The 20,705-nt window shown below is 46.3% G+C and overlaps 1 long non-coding RNA gene across 3 annotated transcripts; it reads left to right on the forward strand.

Annotated features, from left to right (window-relative positions):
• The first annotated feature begins 476 nt into the window (after positions 1–476).
• Positions 477–8,995, forward strand: LOC139056180 (uncharacterized). Of its 3 annotated transcripts, XR_011512200.1 has the most exons (4): positions 477–1,286; positions 1,418–1,713; positions 7,402–7,684; positions 8,755–8,995. It is a non-coding gene; the product is annotated as an uncharacterized lncRNA (long non-coding RNA). The 3 variants fall into 3 exon arrangements; XR_011512201.1 differs by lacking the exon at positions 7,402–7,684 and having other exon boundaries at positions 1,425–1,713; positions 8,755–8,989; XR_011512199.1 differs by lacking the exon at positions 7,402–7,684 and having other exon boundaries at positions 8,755–8,957.
• The last annotated feature ends 11,710 nt before the right edge of the window (positions 8,996–20,705 follow it).

Here is a 20,705-nt window from a genome sequence, read left to right on the forward strand (position 1 = left end):
CGCAAGCGTTAGGTTCACCCAAACGTCACGTCCGGGACGCCACATCCGGTCTTTGTTTTTTCACGTCCGTGATGTCACATTCGGTCTTTTTGGCGGCATAATATGGCATATGGCAGGCTCGGAGTGCACGAAGCGGTGGGTCGCTTATTTTTCGGGCTTTTGCTTCTCGTAAGTATACTTCGTCTTTGCGTTTGATGTGCATCTACTACGCGTAGCTAATCTTTCGTCTGCATGATGCCATATATAGGTGTTCTGAGGTTCCTCACGAGCTTTTGTGATGCATTGCAGGGACCGCCACACCGGCCAGCCAGTGCTACAGTGTCCTAATGCAGAGAACGTATATTACACGGAACTGCGCTCCTTCAGAGTTATTTAGAGTCTTTGTCAGAAGCACGTAACAGTAACATCACTTGGTTACGGTGCTGCTACATGGCAGAATATTTGAATGGCAGATGTCCCGAGTGCGGCATGTAAGTACGTACGTACGCGCGCTTGTTTAGCCTAAATAAGAGTTTCTATTGTTCCCCAATGGAAATGCACATTCCTGATGCATGGTTCAGATCTGCCGGCTAACGGCGGTAGTGAATGAAGTCACCAAATTGCGGCCTCGTTGCGGTCTCGCATTGCGGCCTCATTGCACGGTCGGGAAAAATTGCTTTAGAACCAAAATTTCGCTGCGCTGTCAGTAGCCATTCACTGATAAGCTTTCTCCGCAGCGTAATGCTCAGTGCAGGTGTGATGGGGGTTGTGTGTGCGGTCGGTATGTGACCGATATTCCTGAACGCAGTGTCATTCAGCGATGTGCACAGCTGTGGCTGATTGTAGAATGTGGGCTGTGACAGGAGTGATGGGGACCATGCTCCTGCCTCGGCCAAGGTTGCAGCGATTTCAGAGCTGCAGGGAGCGCCCAGGCAGAACCTAATCTCGGCCCTATGCTGCAGCTCCAGCTTCTTGAGACGGGCACGTGGTAGTGCCACGAGTGGGAGGACGTACCGCAGGCGTGAGGTGGCTACTGCATGGTACAGCCGCAGAGCCCACCTAGTGGTGCAGCTCTGTCCTCGGGCAACAAGCTGGGAGACTGCCTTGTGGACCCGGAGGACCTGGACATGCAGGGTCTTGACAGCAGGCAGCCAGGTCAGCCGGTGATGAATGTGTAGCCCCGGGTACGTCACTGCTGGGCTTCAAGGTCGCCTTCCAGTTGCAGCTGTGCAGCGGGCGGTTGCTCTTGGGTGGAGCAGCATGGCCTCCGTCTTCCTTGCCGAGATGGCAAGGCCAATGCAGCTCAGGTAAGCAGCGGCGGTGTCGAAGGCTCTTTGCAGAGCCGAGCGCGCACTGCTGTGGCTGTGTGGTGGATTTCGCACACATAGGGCGATGTGGTCCGCGTTGATGGAGGTATTCACGTGGTTGTGGGGGTCAGTCTGCAGGACAGCAGGCAGTCGGGCCAGGTTGAACAGGAAAGGGCTCACCACTGATCCTTGTGGAACGCCCTCTACCAAATAGGTCCAGGGCCTGCTGAACGACTGGATAGGGCAGGCCGTCAAAGGCCCCCTTCATGCCGATAAGCACCAGGAGCACGGCGTCACCGCAGGCCTTGGCCTCTTCCAGCGTGGATACCACGTCCACGATGGAGTCCGCACTGCATCAGCTCCGCCGGAAGCCTATCTGCTCATCGGCCAGAAAGCAATGGCCTCCATCAGCTTGCAAGCAGCAGAGGTGAGTGAGACTGGCCGATAGGAGCTCACGTTTTTCAGCCGGCCTTCAGGATGGGGGCCACGTAGGCTGTGCGCCATGACTCCTGCACCTGCCCTGACTGCCAGATGTTTAAGCAGTCAAGCAGGTGCAGCTGCTCGCTGGCGGCCAGGTTGCGAAGCATTTGGGTTCCTGGTGCACTGGGCTCCTGGTGCACTGCGATGCTTGGAGCTCGTGCAGCGTCAGCGGGTCCTGGTAGATAGCCATAACCTGGCTCGGTGGCCACCCTGGGTGGTGAGAGAGAAGGGAAGACGGAAAGGCAGGGAGGTTAACCAGGCTGAGACCAGTTTGCTACCCTACACGTGGGGAGGGGAATGGGGAGTGAAAGAGGAAGAGAGAGAACTTAAGTGTAGGATGTCTATAGTCGGGCACTCAAGTCTGTTGCCCTCAGGCAGCGAAAAAGCGCTCGGACTGCTTTCTGGGCCAATGAACTGTGAGGCCAGGCTCCCAAGACTGGATGACAGGCCGTTTACAGAAGCAAAGACCCTGTGTGGTGGTTGTGCAGGCAGCTAGGCAGGCTGACGGAAGGCTGCCCTACCTTCAGGATGGCTGCAGTGCGTGGTACAGCCAGTGCAAACTGGTTGGCGAGGAGCTCCGCAAGGGCCTCTTCGCTGATTCTCAGCGTGATGGCCACGGCGAGGACAGGTTGTAGGCTTCCTCTCCTGCTGGTGAGGGATTTGAGCAGTCTCCAAGCCAGGGGTCCCCTGGACCTGCCCTCGATGGCAGAGCAGAGGCTCCTCCTGCGCCGGGCTTGGCGTCTGCAGCAGGCATCTGCACGTCTGTACTCGGTCCAATGCTCTGCCTTGCCCGTCCAGATTGCTCCACGCTCCATACGGCGCCTGGAGGCACGAATGTTGAGCAGGTGGAGGTCCGGAGCGGGGGTATCTGGTTGGGTAGAGCACTGAACGGTGGCAGCCTGAGCACAATCCACGATGGCGCTCAGGAAGTCACGGCCATCGTCCAACTTGCTGCAGTGCTTCCGGAACAGGGACCAGTCTGTGACGTAAGTTCTTGACCTAGGCCTTCTCCCAGACCTGGGGCTGATCACAATAGGGAAGTGGTCAGACCCCCATTTGTCCGAAGTTGTGGCCCAGGAGTAGGAGCACTGCTCAGTGTTGAGGGAGAGGTCAATGGCCGTGCGAGCTCTGCGGTAGACGTAGGTGGGCTCCCTGGTGTTCCAAGGTCAGCAGGCCAGCTCAGCTGATGGCATCTGTGAGGCCTTTGCCTCAGCGGGTGCAGCTGCGGCTTCCCCAATCCGTGTGGTGTGCGTTGAAGTCACTGCACAGGACTGCATGCCCACCAAGGCGAACAGCCAGCTGGATGAGGCTGGAGGGATCCCACCGCTTTCCTGGACGGATGCAGATGCTCGCCACAGCCGTGTCCTGGCTGCCAAGGCGTACCACAACGGCGCATGACTCCAAGGGGCCACCGGCGATGTCAGCAACAGGTAGAACAGCACGCGCCAGGGTGCTGCGGACATAGATTGCCGTGCGTGGCTTTCCTGGCTTATGGACTCCATCTAGGCAGGTTGCCGCAGTGCAACTGCGTGTGGCACAGGTGGTGGCACCCGAGTAGTCGGGAAGCCGTAGGTTCTCGGCCACGGCATATGTCTCCAGCAGTGCGAGTACCGTATAGTGCGGAATATAGGTTGAGGTTTTTTCCCAAAAATATTACTAAAAGTTCACCCCTTGACTTACATACCGGCCCTTGGCACAGCATGAATAGTCGTCTGGCAGCATGTAGGAGCGCAGACCTTTCGGCATCCACATTGTTATCGCCCCCTTGGTGACCGATGCGGCCCAACTCGCGGGCGCTGCGCGGTTCTTTATTCTGACGAAGTTCTTTATTCTATGGCGCAGTGCACCCGGAGCTCAAAGACAGGGTGGCGGATTTTGTCCGCGAGCATCGTGCCAGATCTTTGCCAGTCACAGCAGAACTCATCTGCATCAAAGCTATTGAGATCGCCCGAGAATCCGGACTGCCCAAGGAACAATTCAAGGGCTCCATTTATTGGGTTCGTCGCTTCATGCAACGCAACGGATTCGCACTTCGACAGCGCAAATCAATCTGGCAGAAGCAGCCAGAGGCATACGAGGACAAGTTGGTCGAATTCCAGCGCTATGTTATCCGTCTCCGGCAGCAGCATGGCTACATGTTGGTACAGATCGGCAACGCTGATGAAATGCCGGTGTGGTTCGACATGCCGTCGCTCACCACAGTGTGCGAACGCAGCACAAAAGAAGTCGAGCTTCTTTCTACGGGGAACGAGCATTCACGGTGATGCTCGCGTGTACTGCAGATGGCAGAAAGCTGCCCCCATACATAATATTCAAGAGGAAGACGCTGCCGAAAGAGGCTTTCCCACGGGATGTCGTTCGCGTGAATGAAAAGGGCTATATGGACGAGGCCCTCATGCTCAATTGGATTAAGACCGTCTGGAATCGGCAACCAGGGGCACTCTTGCGGTGTTCGAGCATGCTCGTCTTGGATGCCTTTCGCGGGCACTTGACCGCAGGATTGAAGCTGGCACTCCGCGACGGGAGGACGGAACTCGCCGTCATTCCGGGAGGCATGACGTCAACACTTCAGCCACTGGACGTCGTGCTCAACAAGCCTGTTAAAGACCGTGTCCGTGAACAATATAATCAGTGGATGGCCGGCGACAACCTGATGACCCCAACCGGCCAGCTGCGCAGGCCGCCTCTCATCACTGTGGCCACATGGGTGTCGCAGGTTGTGCTCGCTGCCCGATGATACGGTGGTGTGGGCATTCAAGAAGTGTTGCATAAGCAAGAAGTGTTGCAAAATTTTTTGCATAAGCCAGGAACGCACACAGGAGTCCAAAGAACTTTGTCACCAGGAGAAAAAGTTACAGCACAGTGGGTCGAGTCGTAACGAAACTTGCGAGCGTCCTGGGAGACGTCGGTGTTAAGCGGGGCAAGGCGTCTGCACTCTGCGAGGCGAGACACAAACTGTTCCAAGAAAGGAACTGATGGGGGTACAGGAGTCGAAAGGAATGATACATCAAGAATGAAACTTGGTGAACAGCCATAGATGAAGAAAAAATGTTAAAATCCAGTGGTACGTTGCGTAGCCATGTTATAGGCGAATGTCATGAACGACAGGATTGCATCCCCGTTCGTGTGGCCAGGGTAGATGTACAGTCGCATGCAATATGACTTGCAACACTCTTGTTCGTTGTTGAAGGGGCTCCACGGCTGCGCAGCAGCTCTGACATTCGAAATAGCAGTTTAATAGACACCACTAATTGAAGCTGTGTTTCGGTCTGGAACTTACCATGTGTCTGCACAGCCGTACAGCCTTGGAACCCCTTCGACCACGGGCACCGGTGTTGCAATTCATATTGCACGTGACTGTACATCGCAATCATCAAGCTGTTGGTCTGCGGATGGTAACTGGAAGTCGTCTTGCGAATTGTGTTAGAGGCGCACAGAACTTCGGTAAGGATAGAAGAGAGGAAGACTGCTGCGGTCACTGAGGAGAACGCGCGGAGCGCTGCGGTGTAAGATAATGTTGTGTAGAAAGAAATCGGCGACTTCAGCAGCAGTCCAGGATGGTAGAGATGCTGTCTCCGCATAGCGTGTTGGATGGTCTATGGCCGTTGCAATCCAACGATTTCCATGTGAGGTCATGGGAAGAGGACCGTGCAAGTCTATTCCAACTACTTCAAAAGGCGAAGCGGGACAAGGCAGAGGTTGTAAAGAGCCAGAAGGAGCTGTTGGGTTTGCTTTGACAATGAACGCAGGGTGCAACATACTTCGCAACGGCTGAAGATGGGCCAGGCCAGGAGCAGCAACTTCATATTCTGTTGTAAGTCTTGTGGTAGCCTAGAGGACCAGTCGTCGCATGATCGTGAAAGGCTTCAAGCACCTCACATTGCAGAGAACATGGTATGACCGGGACCCGTTTGTTGCCATCGATGTGATAAATGATGCGATGTAAAACCCCATTGTGCAGCTCGAATTGATTAAGTTGTCGACGAAGTCGGGCGTTTGGAGGTGACGAAGAATCTTCCATGCGTTGGAGAATAGTTCAGCAGTATGGGTCGATGCGTTAGTGGGACGCAAGGACAGATGGGCTGTTGTGTCTTAGCCATTCGAGGGCTACAATGGGTAAAGCCGATGAAGAGGACTCAGGACGTACACAATCGCGGAGAGGTTATGGTGAATCGTCATGATTCGGCAGAGGGTAGCAAGAGAGAGCATTGGTGTCTTGATGCTTCTTTGCAGCCCTGTAGGTGACATTGAAATCGTACTCCTGTAGGTGAAGCACACAGCAACCCAGGTGACCTGATAAATTCTTTAGCGATGAAAGCCAGCACAGTGTGTTATGGTCGGTAACAACTGTGAAATGGCGGCCATGAAGACATGGGTGACATTTTTGCACGGCCCAACAGCAAAGCACTCCTGCTTGGTTATGGTGTAGTAATTTTCTGCACTGGTTAATGCACGACTAGCCTAAGCAATTACTCGTTCGCGGAATGTGTTGTCGCATTGTAGTAGAATGGCCCCGAGACTGACTGCTAGCGTCGGTGTGAAAGATGGTGGGCGCGGTTGGATCAAAGTGGCGCAGTACTGGGTCTGACGTCAGGGCATGTTGCAAAAGCAGGAAAGCATGTTCACATTCGTCGGACGAAACAAAGGGTGCATTACTGGGGAGGAGTTGATGGAGCGGGGACGTAAGTGTAGCGAAGTTGCATATGAAGTGCCGGAAGAAGCAAGTCCAAGAAAACTGTGCATGTCTTTTTGACGCAGTGGACACAAAATTCGAGGATGGCAGTAAGCTTCTCGGGGTCCGGACGAATACCTTCTTTGCAGACTATGTGCCCCAGAACTTTGATGGCCTTGCTGGCCAAACTGCATGTGTGTGTGTGTGTGTGTGTGTGTGTGTGTGTGTGTGTGTGTGTGTGTGTGTGTGTGTGTGTGTGTGTGTGTGTGTGTGTGTGTGTGTGTGTGTGTGTGTGTGTGTGTGTGTGGGCGCGCGCGTGTTGAGCTGCAAACCAGCATTTGCAAGACAGGCAAGGACTTCATCAAGATGTTGCAAATGTTGTGAGAACATGGTTGAAAACACAATGTCGTCGAGATAGCACAGACAGGTTTTCCATTTCAAGCCGCACAAGACTTATCGATCATGCGTTCGAATGTGGCAGGCACATTGCAGAGTCCAAAAGGCATCGCACTGAACTCGTAGAGCCCATCAGGGGTAGCAAATGTCGTTTTTGCTTTGTCGGATTTGGACATCGGTATTTGCCAGTAGCCTGGTCTAAAGTCAAGGCTAGAAAAATACTCAGCACCATGGAGTGAATCTAGTGCATCATCCATCCGTGACACGGGGTGAACATCTTTGCGCACGATTTTGTTCAGCGCATGGTAACAGACGCAAGAACACACTGAGCTGTCTTCGTGACAATTGCAACGACATGAGTGTCAACAGCTCAAGTGACAGTTGATCCACGAGGCAACAGTTGGGGTTCGATTTGGTTTATTGCAGTAAGCAATGCAGACCCCTCAGAGAAGCGAATAAGGCCAGGGGTAATCAGAATTGCTCGAGATAGGGTATGGTCATAGGGTAGAATGAATACGCCGCCATCCACAATGTTACAGGAGTTGACACCTATAATCTTTTCTCTAGGTGGCCAAAGAACGTAATCGGAAGAGGTGACGAGACGAATGCATTCTTCGTGGTTAGGAAGAGAATTGCCAGTGGCATCATCCAGTTGTGTGAGGTGCTGACGACAAGAGATAGAAGCAAACGCCAAAGATAAGAAGTCCCACCCCAAGATGAGTTCATGGGTCACTCACAGAAATACCGCAAAAACAATGTGGTGAAGAATTTAGTCTATGGACACACGAACAGGACACGGTGCGATTGGACGAATAATAACCTTGGCCGCTGCACAAAGAGAAAGGCCGGAGTAAGGCAATTGTGTTTTATAGAGTCCCAAACAGTCACATGGCAATAATCGCCAAGCGTCTTGTAACATGGAGCCACCTCAGAATTGCGCCAAAGATGATGGATGCAGGCAGTCTTGCCAGATAACTACATTTTGACTATTCTGTATTGTTTGCATTTTTTGTGTAAAAGGAATTGTCGCAGAGAGTTTTATCTTCAGTGGCCTTCATTTGACGTCATCTGCTACAACTAGCACATAAGTTAACTCCATAGCACCACTAGGATGGAGACATTGTGTCGTGGGGTGCTTCCTTAAAAGTGGACAAGAAGATTCTAAAGGAAAAGTGTGAGATGGTCACAGTAATAACCAAGGCATTTGGCATGGGAATGACCCAGCTATGAAAGTATTATCAGATGTGGACAAGCATATAATACTAAATGGCGCCTTGCACGAGTCCCAAGTGTCAAATGTAATGAGTATTGTGTATTGAAAGGGCCAAAAATGTTTTGTACATGCAAGGGAACACTATGGGCATTTGATAACAGTTGCTTAGATGTACTACATTAACAGGAACCAAACGAACTCCCTTAGACATAAGCATGCAGCAAATTCAAGGACTAGATGAAGCTTCAAAGAAGTAACTGCATTTCATGTAGGATAGGTGTGAATGACCTTCGTGCACGAGATCAGTGACAAAAACACTAAATGAATGCAGTACAGTGTCTGTATCATATCTTGTGCAGACCAAACTAGCCTGGAGTTTCAGCGTTCCTTGTCAGTTCATTTAAATAGGCACTACATTGTTCAAAGTGCAATATTGTTCTACAAAACATAATATGCAAGATGTAGCATGCTAACCCTCGTGGCTCAACAACTACTGAACCGAAACCTCAATGAGCAGTGAAGCTTCCTTGTAATTTTCATCGTAACCATACTTTCGCTCTTGAAAGTGAACCTCTTTAGTGAATTTGCTTGTGTATTAATTTTTCTTTAGGCAAGTATTTTTTATACATGTTAATGTCTCAATCCTGCTTTTTCTTTCCGGGGCTAAAACAAAATGCCTCTTATTTCACTTTGATCTTTTGACCTAGGAAGCCATCATCTGGTGCTGTGTACAGCAAGCACATGCTTCGGGCAAGGAGGGAGCCAGCACCATATCTACATCAGCAAGAACCTCGGTGCTCAAAATAAACATTTTCTGTGCAAATACCTGTCTTTTTATACTTCCAGCATGAATTAATAAGTTTCTTTTGCCTTCACATGCAGGAAGGTTTATAGGAATAAATAGTGACTGTTGAATGCCCAGGAAAAGCCTTGAAGCCATTCTACTTGTACAGTGATAAAGTACATGTGTACTTGAACTTGATAGTACAGAAACGAAAGGCAAAGTAACAGGCAAAATGCTCGGGGCAGCAGTCGTATAAATGGTAGATGAACACAGCTAATTGTGCTGTCCAGTTTCATTCAGTTTGACCAAATGTTGCAAGAATTGCCTTCAATATGAATCATTCAGTTTAGCCAGCTAAAGTCGAACTCGTACAAACTTTGGAATGTCTGCTGGGAATTTTAGCATAAATGGTATGTGTGCATCCTTCAGCAGCACCACAAGCCCAGTAAGGTTTTTGCGTTACTGTCCCCCCTCCCTTGGGGTTATTGCAGTGTCTACTTCAAGTGCTTGAAGGTATAATGGAAAATGACTCCATTCTCCAATGAGAAGGCTATATAAATATGCAGGACAAGAGCTTGTAGGCCTGGTTATAAGCATGAATTAGATATGTATAGACCAAAGGCAATATGAATACAATATGTTAAATTGCATCCATATGTGGGAACGGCCCACATCAAAGGAAAGAAAGTGCAATACTTGCAACCTACCAACATAAACATCAGTCTAGGGAAGGATTCTGTAAGAATCCACTAAGTGGACTGTTTCAGCACACACTGATTAGGTAGAGCTATAAGCTGGTAGAGCAAGTGGCAATCATCACCATGGGCTCTCGTGCTCTATTCATTCAGCGTGTACTGGAATGGACAGTCCACTTAGTCAACACTTACAGACTAGCCCCCTAGGGCTGTGGAAGCACGCAGTATATTAAGCTTAAGTCTGGAGTGCTACCTTCTGCTTATGTGGCAAGTCCTCCTGTTTACCTGTTCCTTTCAACTGAGAGCTGAGCACTGCCTAGGTTAAGTCAGAAAAAGCAACCAGCGTCCATAGAATTCAAACTATTACTATTTGCCCTATATAAGGGGACAGTGAAGCCTAAAATGACACTTGACTTGGGCCATATTTTTCGCGATATGCCCGAGAATATTGGGATTTCCCATCAATTTTACCCTTCCTACATCACATAGTGAACAACCTGAAAACTTAACACTGTTGCGCAGAGCGATGAAGGGTCAGGATTTGAGCGAGAAAACAACACATGACACCTGAGCGCAAACTATGAACTGGTTTATTTTTCTGCAAGTGAAGCGTACGTAAAGCCTACACGCATGCACAGGAGTCCTCTTCCCGGTCTACCTACACCCTCTATTGTCAGTGATTATGCTAATCTCTTTATTGCTGAGTGAAATAGACGGCGGGCTGACACATGAGCCTTGTGGGTCCACCTTGAAGTTGTATGCTTCCACGACTTGTCTTTTCCTTTGGTTCCTACTTTTCAGCAGAATCATTGCCTTGTGATAATCACCAGTTGATAGTTTGTGCTCAGGTGTCTATTGTTTTCTCGCTCAAGTCCTGTCCCTTCGTCACTCCGCACAACAGTGTTAAGTATGTTGAACCAACTAGCACACTGCACAATTTTCCTGATCTTGAAAACAATTGTAAACTAAAGTCCGTGAGAAACAAAGTGTTCTGTCATGACATACAGATTTATGCATGATCACTTTGCTATATAAAAATACAATTTTAGCCAATGTTAACGAAGAGCTTCACTTCTGGAGTTCACTTAAATAATGTCTGTGATGCATTGTGACAGTACGAGGTCCTGGAGATCCTACTGTGGAGATATGTCAACATTGAGCCTATTCCTGTTTAATGTATGGATAGATGCCTTCACGAAGAGTTGGAGAAATTGCACAATACAATGTTTTATATCACATGTAATAATTATGCTGTGATAAAGTGTACACGCTGAGCTTAATGTTTTAGAAAAGCTCAAGAAAAGGCTCCAGAATAGGTATGATGGATAGGCAACCTTTTATTTGGCTCTCTTCATAGTGAAATCTAGACGCATCACCTCAGCCACACTTAGTAAAATCTGTGGGCTCGTACTGCCCATGCCTTTACTGCACAAGTTGCCTTGGTGCTCCCAGTCTTGACAGGTAACACTTAAGCACACTCTCATGCACGTGTTTGTTCCAAAGCTACAGCTGCTAACTAAAGTAACTCCCACATGCGATTCTGTAACTCTAGACCTAACTGCAAAAACGCATGCAGTACTACGAGTTTGGCATGGAGTCCACATGACATGTGCACAACTTCAAATTTCGTATAGGCAACAGATAACTGGTAACCTGTTAGAGTAACAAAATGGATGCCAAGGAAAATTCACCCAAAGCCTTAGGCAGGAAAATGAGGTGTCGTGATGAGATAAATAGCAATCACATTTGATCGACTGACTAAAAGCTGGCAGGGGTATTGCATTTGACATGATTGAAATGAGCTGCAGCATGGCATGGTAACTGTGGCAGCCTTTACAATGCCGCGCTCTCTGAATTACACTTATGTGCATCCATATGCTGCAGCAACCAACTGTTTTTATTCAAGAAAGCCAGGTTTGTGGTTCAGCACACATCATACGCTGGCAAACTCACTGATGAGTCAACTCCCTGAGATCATCCCATGAGTCTGAGTGAGCCCAGCTGAGCAGTATTTTGGCGAGTTTGAGCCCGAGTGAGCTCGGCTGAGTAGTATATTCTTATGAGTTCAAGTGAGCAGCTAATTATAATTTTGGCGAGTCTAAATAGTGAGTTCCGATTATTTTGCCAACATATATATGGTCCGTGTACTTTCGAAATTCAGCTACGACACTTGCGCGAATGAAAGGGTGCGATTGTGAGCCGAGAAGGATGGCAGCTTTATGCGCGCTGTCCACGTCCCGTGATCAAGTGCGCGCTAGGGTCAGAGAGCGCGCGACGTCTCTTGCCTGGCCGTGCCCGTGCATATGGCTGTCCGCGCGCAGCAGAGTGCATATACACGGCCCGCGCGTGCCACATTTTTTAAAAGTAATTTGCGGCCGGTGTAAAGGCGGCAAGCCGACGTGGCTGCTGGTTTCACGAGTGTCAATTGGAAGTAGCGATATCTAAGTTTCGGGCGAAACTTAGAGAACAGTGACTTCCTTAGAGGGGCCAAAATTTTGGGGCGCATGAGCGGCACGTATAGTAGAATGCAGTGTTCCATTGTAAAAAAAAAATGATGTAACAAAATAGAGTGCTGAGTGTTACGTCTTTGTTACATCAAGGTTCAACAAAAATTAAGCGCTGGAAATCAGCGCTGGACGCACATGCAACTCCTTACTCCACACTGAAAACATTTGAGAAAAAATTTTTTAGATACTTTGTACATTTTTATAAATACCTGCGGATATTCCTCTGGTTTAGCCTAATTATGTGCTGCCTACTTAACTTACTGACGCAGCATACGTATCATTGCGAAATTTATAATTTTTTGCTTTTAGAAAAAGCATCGAGTTATTGAATTTTGCGAACAGAAAAAAAATTGCAACTTCCAATATAGTGCGCTTCCTAGGCTATTAAATAGCAACAATGTTCAAGGAACGTACTGTTTCCATGAGTGGTTTACTCATGCAGTAAGATGTACTGCTCCTACACCTTGTAATAAAAAGCATATGCATCGACACATAGCAGCTGATATTCTTGCTTATTTTCTCATCACAGAGGTAGATGGGGCACATGAACCAATATGCTCACACAAATCAACGTGACCAACTACTGCGGAGACATGGCAACGAATTCTTTGTTTACCTTGCACACCACAAGTGCGAGGTTTGCGCATTAATTTGACTTCATGAAACCCTATTTATACTACAGGCTTTACGGCAATGCTTGCATGCAGTGCGGTGAAGCGCTCGACGAAACTGCACATATTATATGATTTGTTTGATATTAACTCGAGATGCAAACGTTTGTGCAGGCAGGCAAGCAATGTTTCCATTCACGCAGCGCACCAAAATAGCGAGGTATATGCATTGATCTGGTTTCATGACATCGTACTTTTGCCACTAGCTTTACGGCAGTGCTTGTGTATAGTGCTGCGAAGCACGACGGAACTGCACGTTATTATACGGTGTGCTTGAAATCCACTCGAGATGCAAACGTTTGTGCAGGCAGGAAACGAATGATTTAATTTACGTAGCACAACACGAGAGCGCGCTTTATGCAGTCCTTTGATTTAATAAAACTCTATTTCTGCCACAGGCTTCACAGCAATGCTTGTGTAGAGGGCTGTGAAGCTCGACGCAGCTGTAACAACATCCCACAGTACACCCGATTTTTACCGAGTTTGTTTTAAAGGGCCCCTCACAGGCTACATAACAAATTTTGGTTATACACTGAAAGTTGTTACGTGCCCTCTAAGAAGTGTTCTACCGCAAGCATTTTTCAAATTGGTTCATTAACAGCAGATAGAGAATGATTGAAGTGCCGCGAACGCATGATTTCAGGAGGCGAGCATCGCCGCCTATATAAACACTCTCTCGACATTCCCCGTTTCGCCTGTGTAAGCAAATTTCCTTCACTGCGTTCTCCCATACCGGAGCCGAGGGGTCGCGGCGGGTATACCCGGCCGTCTTCTTTTTTTCACCGTCACCGGCACACTTCCGGTGACGGTGTCGCGCGAGCTGTTGCGCTTGTCTCGTTTCCTGTAGCGGACGATAATGCGCGCTCTACACGAGAACACGTGATTAGCGGTATAAGTCAGTGCCCCAGCACTGAGGCAAACGCGAGAGGATAAAAGAGCATTCATGATCGCAATGCTGGAACACATGTAGACAATGACGTATAGTTTCGTTTTCTGCGCGCGTGCAAACGTCGGGAAAAGGAGACGAAACGGAAATTCATCTCTCTTGCTACAGTGCGAAGTAAAACAAAAGCACCCAGACATTCGGGTTGTATTTTTCATTATTTCTCTAAACTTTAATTAGTTCACTGCAGCAACAGATTCAACAAATAAGTGATGCTGCCTTGAATCTAAGTCACGTGTCACTCTGAGTGCCATCACAGCACAGCCTGTGCTCCTATGCAGCAGCAAAGTTACGGGCATTCATCTGCTTGCTGCTGCAATAACATTATGACACTTTAACTCAGAGGTGCGATTTTTGTTGTGTGAGATTATAGATAGCCAGTAGACTACTTGTCTGATGTTAAATGCTATGACCCACTGGCAATCCACGATGCACTCAACGAAAACGTTTTTATGCTGTGTGTGGCGTGACTCACCAGTGACCCACACGCAAGAATTCTCGCTCTTGTGTTGCCATCTGAGGTTTGAAATTGCAACTAATATATATTTTTATTGCATTGGACATGGGGTGGCACGTTTGTTTCGGAGAGTGGAGTGGCGGCGCATTTCTCAGTTGGGTTTCTTGCAGACTTTCGCCGCAGTCTTTGAAATACGTGCCATTGGAATAAGTACCTGCATTTTTCTTGCTACTCCCAAACTTTTCAGCGTGTCTAATAGATAGATCCTCATGCCCCTTACGGATGAAAAAAAAAAGCACAATGCAGAGGAAACAAATAAACTTAGTTTTGGGCCAGAAGAATGCACCAGCAACTTCGCGATCATCAGCAGATGAGTCAAGTGCTTCAGTGTCAGATGTTCAGCAGTGGACAGCGAAATCAGTGACAAAGATAGTGTTTACGAACCATCACAGACCTCAGCCAGCATGTCGAATGGAGAGTCAGACCTGACTGATGATTCTGAGGTGAATGATTCAAGATACAATGCTCTCATTTCTCTCAGCCCATCTCTAGAGAAATGGACACCGGCAACAACCACTTCGCTTAGTGTGACACCACACGTACTCTAGGCCGCCCACTATTATTCAGTTGCCATCTAGCCGTTATGCCCCATCTTTATGTTCACTGTTTATTACGGATGACATTTGGCAAATGATGGTCAATGAAACAAACAGGTTCACACAAGTGTTGAAGTCAACTACTCCTAAATCTAAATCACGCTTGAAAAATTGGACGGAAACCAATGCCAAAGAAATTAAAGCATTTATTCGAATACTGATTTGTATTGGCCTCCTCCGTCTTCCTACTCCCAAATCTAAATCAAAGTTGAAAAATTGGATGGAAACCAATCTCCAACAAACGAAAGCATTTGTTGGAATACCAATTTGTATTAATCTCGTCCATCTTCCTATCCGAGTCACTACTGGGCAAAAAGTAACCTGTATGGTGTTGAACTCATTCATCAAAATATGAGCCGTGACCGCCTTCTCCCTACTTTTGAGGTTCCGGCATTTTGCGGACAATTAACTGGTTGCAGAGTTGCAGGATCATGTCTTTAAGATCCATCCTCTGGTAGAGAAATTGAACCAAAATTTTTGCCACTGGGCTTGAGCCAGGAAAGGAGGTTGTGATAGATGAAACAATAGTGCCATGGTGTGGCAGACTTTCGTTCTTACAGAGTCAGGCTGTTCAAGGCATGTACCAAAGACGGTTACAGGCTAAAGGTTGATGTATATGCCGGAAAGTGTGACTGAACAATTGGCATCGGACATGCCGAAGATGTATGCTTGAAACTCCTGCAAAATTACAAGGAAGTTGTGTGCCCGCTGTCCGTAGACAACTTCTACATGAGCTTGCCGCTCACTTTTCGCCTTCTAAAGGAAGACACTTTCATTCGTGGCACAGTTCGCTCAGTGAGGAAAGGGCTGCCAAAAGATCTCACTGAAGTAAAGGTTGCAAATGGCAGTGTTACCGAACTTCAGTCCAAAAATGGAGTGAAGGCACTGAAGTGGATGGACAAGAGGCCTGTTCTGATACTCACATCTGTCGCCAAATATGAAGCAACTTTGGTGGACAGTGGGAAGAAAACAAGGGACGGTGCACCGATCATGAAACATCAGGCCGGTCTCGATTACAATGCAGCAAAAAAGGGCGTCGACTATAGTGACCAAATGACGTTATACCACAACTGCCTTAGAAAAGGACTCAAGTGGTACAGAAAGGTAGCTGTTGAGTTGCTTGTTGGATGTGTCATCATAAATGCGTGGAACATTCGTGGCATGCTTGAAGGAAACTCTACGCCAATTATAAAATTTCAAGATGAACTGGCTCATTCACTGTTCGGCCCTCGTCAAGACAACATCGAAGAAACTCGTGGGAGAAGTGTCCACATGCTAAGAAAAACTGGCACATCGGCACACGACACTCAGTGGCTCTGCACTGGCTGCTATGCGGCCAACAGTACCAGCAGTAGCCCAAACACTATGGTGAGAGTGAGAAAAGTGACCACTTTCTGTGAATAACGCCCCGGCAAGCCATTCATCTGTTTGTTGTGCTTTAATTCTAAGCACAAGTAACCTGAGAAGCAAGCTAGCTTCAACTGTAAAATGAGTAGGATGAAAACTTCAAGACATGGCTAATGTTCATACTAAATTTTAGCCTTTCTCTAACTAATAAATATTTCTAACACAGGAACTGACTTCTTGTCTTTTTTAATGGCAAGCACTTTGTAGTTCAACATAGGTTTCTAGCATCTTGAATCCATTGAGGGGCTACAGAATGTATTAAAGAAAGCTAAAAATGCATAATGTTGTGCTGAATGTGATCAAGACACATGTACAAGAAACTATAGTCATTAGTTCGATGAGGACAGTAATGTGCTTTAGCAAGATAGAACTTTGTTACCAACTTGCCCACATTCACATCTTAACAGATTTAACAATGTTTCCACTACGTGGAGAACCTTGATCTACAGTGCTTTTATCATACTGAAGAAGGTTGGTGTTCCTATTATAACACGTGTACTTAAGAAGCTCAATCTCTCAGGATTTCATGTTGTTTTACTTGACATAAGCTTACGAGGCTTACAGATTACGTGCTCGTATCTCAACGTAAACACTTACTTCCTTTTCAATGATTTTCATTTCTGTAAAAGCACAGTAAATTTCGTCAGACGAGAAGTGCAAATATGTTTTTTATTCTTTCATACTTGGTGCTTGCTATTATACAACTTACTTATATCAACTTGCTTGTTTAGAAAACTCATAAAAAACACTCCCCCCACCTTCTTCTTTCTTCTTTTACTTTCCATTGACTCTGACTTTCATTATGCTAATAAACTTCAGAAGAGCTTGCTCTCAGGCTAGTTTGTACACACTGCTAAGAATGAAAAAATGGAGAGAAAACGGGACAAGAAAGAAAGGCCTACAGAATGCTGATTTGCGCGCGGCAATCTATATCAAGGACGGGGTGCTGGACCAGGGAAGCTAAGAAGCCGCCACAACAAACTATGGGAGCTAGGTGAATGGCTTCGATGTCCACACAGAAACATAAATATAGGAATGTTATAGAATGCTGTGTCATTCAACAACCCCGTGAATGTTGAAAAGTGGGACAGTGATTAGCTGAAAAGAGTTTCAGAGAGCTCCAGGGAGTGGGGAGGATGATACAGTAAGGGGGCTAGGGTGGTGACACGCATTAAGGGCATCAAGAATGAAGTGAAAAATTATGGAACATAGGGGGATTGTCTCATCACTGCTCGATCGCTCAACACCAGATAGCTGTGGCCAGTTGCCTTAGCTGAGATTCACCTACCCTGTCATAGCATGTGCTGTGCTTGCTGCTTTGCAGTCTTTAGAATAGGCAGGTGTCAGGGAAGCATGCCCATAATGCCTGCAATTAAGTAATAAGCAACTTGCAAAATAGTGCCCGCTCTCTTCCATACACAGCCATGGCTGAACCACTCACTAGCAAATCTGGTAAGAAAATAACGCTGGCCTTCACTGTTACTTGGGCTGCAACAAGTCTGGGCTGCAAACAAGAAGACACAAGACAGAGCGCTGTCATGTTTTTAGCACAGTTCACTTTCCTAAGTAATGTACCAACAAGGTCATAATATACATTATATAAATACATCAATTTGTAAACAAAATGTTATTTTTAATATAGTCATTTTTAAAAACAGCACAAGGATGATAGCATAATTTTAGGCGTAGTCTTAGCAATGAAAAACTTTTGTCAGAAGTTAAACAAAGTTTTGGCAACGTAAAAATGTGCATCCTCATTGCTAAAGCATTCCTGTCTGGGGGGTGCCAGGGGTTTGTCTTGGTGTGATGTAAAACCCTCCACACATTTATATAGTGCGAGAGAGAGAGGTGATGGGGGAGTGGTAGTGGCCAGTGGAGAATCCTTCCCTGAAATGAATTTCTGGCTACGTCACTGAATGTCTGCAATGCCTTGTAATAGCAATAGGTCTTGGATGGAAACACTATAGATGATACCAGTGAACCTATTGAGCCTATTCCTGTTTAGTGAGGTGATGTATGTTTTCCCAAAGAATTATAGAAACTGTACAATGGAATGTTTTGTACCACCTGTAATAACCATGCTGTAAGAAAACAGAAAGGCTGAGCTTAAATGTTGTAGGAAATCTCTTAAGAGGCTCAAGGATCGGTAAAGATGACTAACTTCTGTATTCTCCACTCAACCCTCCACCTGGATTCAAATGCACAGCAGCCCCACTCCTTGACACAGGCGGTTGCTTAGCTTTAATTAAACTTCATGTCAATTACTGTGAAACACAGCGTCGTCTTCAGTCAAGGGGTGGCACTGCGCTCATCTCAGTGGAATGAAGCTTCCAGTCATAGATGGTTTCAGAATACAGGGTAAGTGACCTCACATTTTACTCTCTTCGTTGTGAAATCTAGACACCAAAGCCTCAGTTTGAACAAGTAATGCTTTAAGCGCTCTCTCATGCATATGTTTGCTTTAAGGCAGAGTCAGCTTACTATTTCCTGCTTCTGCCACATGCAAATGACACAAAAATATCTCAATAAAATGATTGTGATTTAAGTGGTACACACTCTCTGCAATGTGATTAAATGTTTGTAATAAAAGAAGCACTACTCATGTGCTGATCAGCATCTGCAGCATTATGTTCACCAAGATAGCTTTTTTGTCTCAATATATTCAATATTGTTGCAAATTTAAGAGGTTTTGCAGCTAACATGTAGCTGTCAACTTGTGTCTCGAGAACATACAGCTTTAGTTGAGAGGAGCGCTATATTGCATGAGACAAAGGAACATTTTTAGACTGCTTGTTTTATTTATGTGTGAAAAACAATTGTGAAGGTTTTAATAGCAAAGTAATACAGTAGGTGTTGGCAACGCGAACAAGCCATGCAAAGTGTATGCATTAGAAATGAACTATCCAGATGAGGACCCCCCACCCCACTGATATATGTCAATGCTATAATATCAAATGCTGTGACATTTAACACATATGGTGACTAAAAAAAAAAGGATAACTAAAGCAAGAGCAGCATTAATAAAACAACAATATCAACTGCAAAATTTATACAATTTTTCTCAAAACTTTTATCTTCGCATAAACTGTGACCTCACACACTGTGGGCACTTTTGCTAACAACCTTCACATTTCACTAGTGCTAATTCTAGCTTCCCTTTAGCTTCTAGCTTGATTCTAGCTTCCAGCTCAACTGCAATGTTTTGAACGTCAGGGCATGTGCAAGTGATGATTAGTTTGTGATGGCCATGTGGATCTGTTTCTCTGCCTGAATAATAGGGAGAGGAGGGCAATATAATTGCCTTGAGAACTATTAAGCAGAAGCAGCATGGTGGATGAGGAGCAGTGGCCGGAATAAAACATTTCAGGAGTTCAATGTAGTAAGGATACAGGAGTCATATGATTAACTTCGCAAGAATATGAGGCCATTATAACACTAAGGGAAACAGACTGGCCCATCACACTGAATTTTCAAATATCGTAACTGGTATAGAACACCTTGCACAGCTGCTGTAATTAGGAAAAAAAAAATGTAGCATTGTCTTAAAAAGACAGCTTTTTTGTTTGTTTACTCTGCTATGCCACTGTACACATTATTACTATTACTTTTTTTTTCTTTTGGAACAGAAAGTCACCATATGCCTGGAGGTTTTAGATCACCTTCTTGGTGTGTGTGGTGAACAGTTCGAAAACATTAACATTGTTGCTTGGTTTATTGCCCAAGTAGAGCGGCATGTAACGACTGACTACGGAACCAGGCGTGTAAATATGCACACCCTGTATCCAATCAACCCCTATATCAATCAATTTTGTACAATTAGACCTCCATATATTGAACTTTAATGTAACAAACCGTTTTACTTTGCAGAACTTATTTGGTGTGCATATAGAAATCTTCAATTTATTGAATTCTGTTTATCTGCAATTTCAATTTACGGAAACTATAAATTCTTCTAAAATTTAAATGAGGATATGTGTTGCATTTGAACTGTAAATTCTATGGACGTACAAGCGCTTTCCGGGAGTAAAGCTTCACGATTTCCTTCCAAAGTTTATTCGACTTAAGGACAAAATTCTGCAGCAAAGTTATAAACGACCACAGGTGACAAGCAGCTGAATGCGAGGTATCTGGTACAGACCCACGGGGGAAAACTTAAAAACCACAATAGCACACATTCAGGCGAGTATGAAAACAGGCGAACTAAGCAGGGAACAAAAACAACACAGCACTGCTTTCATAGGTCCCGAATGATCAGAGTTTGAGTCAGAGTTGGTGCAAGCACGCATCCGCAGATAAAACGGGCTCCCACCGTGCATTGACCAATACTTCGAGAGCTGACTCCTACACAATAACCGGGGTAGGTTACAGCACTTGTTTCTGCTCTGATCGTATAGTGTTCGAATGATGTCGCGACAACGCAAGTACTTGCAATAGGGGCGACGACCTTCCACAACTCCAGAACATCACAAAAGACCGTTTGCACATGTACTAACCAGCCAAACAAACTAACCACGGCAGCGAAGACCACTTAAATCGAA

This window comes from Dermacentor albipictus, chromosome 2, assembly GCF_038994185.2.
Source record: "Dermacentor albipictus isolate Rhodes 1998 colony chromosome 2, USDA_Dalb.pri_finalv2, whole genome shotgun sequence".
NCBI classification, from domain to species: Eukaryota; Metazoa; Arthropoda; class Arachnida; order Ixodida; family Ixodidae; genus Dermacentor; species Dermacentor albipictus.